This window comes from Podarcis bocagei (assembly GCF_964188305.1).
Source record: "Podarcis bocagei genome assembly, chromosome: 4".
Classification (NCBI taxonomy): Eukaryota; Metazoa; Chordata; class Lepidosauria; order Squamata; family Lacertidae; genus Podarcis; species Podarcis bocagei.
In genome coordinates, this window is record NC_138128.1 from 53,634,218 (window position 1) to 53,634,856 (window position 639).

Below are 639 nucleotides of genomic sequence, written 5' to 3' on the forward strand. Positions count from 1 at the left end.
AGTGGAGGAGGACTGGAAAAAATTTAAGGATTACTTGCAAAAGTATTATAAGTTATATGAATCTTAAGAACTTGCATGATTTGGAAAAGCTAGCTTCAGCAATAAGATTTGATGATATGGGAAATTAAGTTATAATTATGAAAGGACTAAAGTTTAAGGTAATATTATATTTATTTTAAGGCAAGAGTAAATTGACAATAAGCATCTTAAACCTAAAATATAACTATTTGGGATTATAAAGGAATGCACGAAACAAGGTAATAATTTGCTGATATCTTTATTGTAAAGAATGCAGGGTGAGGGAGATGTGGGGAAGTCCGGTTGGTCATGGAAAAATGTTTTGGATTGTTGGATCTCTTATTTCTTCTTTTTTCTGTTATTTTCTTCTTATATCTGACTATATATCTGTATCTGAAAAATGTAATAAAAAATATTTACAAAAAAAACAACCAATGAAAACAGGATTTCAGGGAATTCAAATAAAAACAAGGTCCTATTTTTTTACTTTATTTTTAATAAATTTTATTGAATACAAAAAAATCAAATAAGAAAAGAAATACAGAACAAATTTCATACATTTACACATAAGCAATATTCAGAAAGAAAGGGGGAGCGAAAAAAGAATAAACGAAGAAAGAA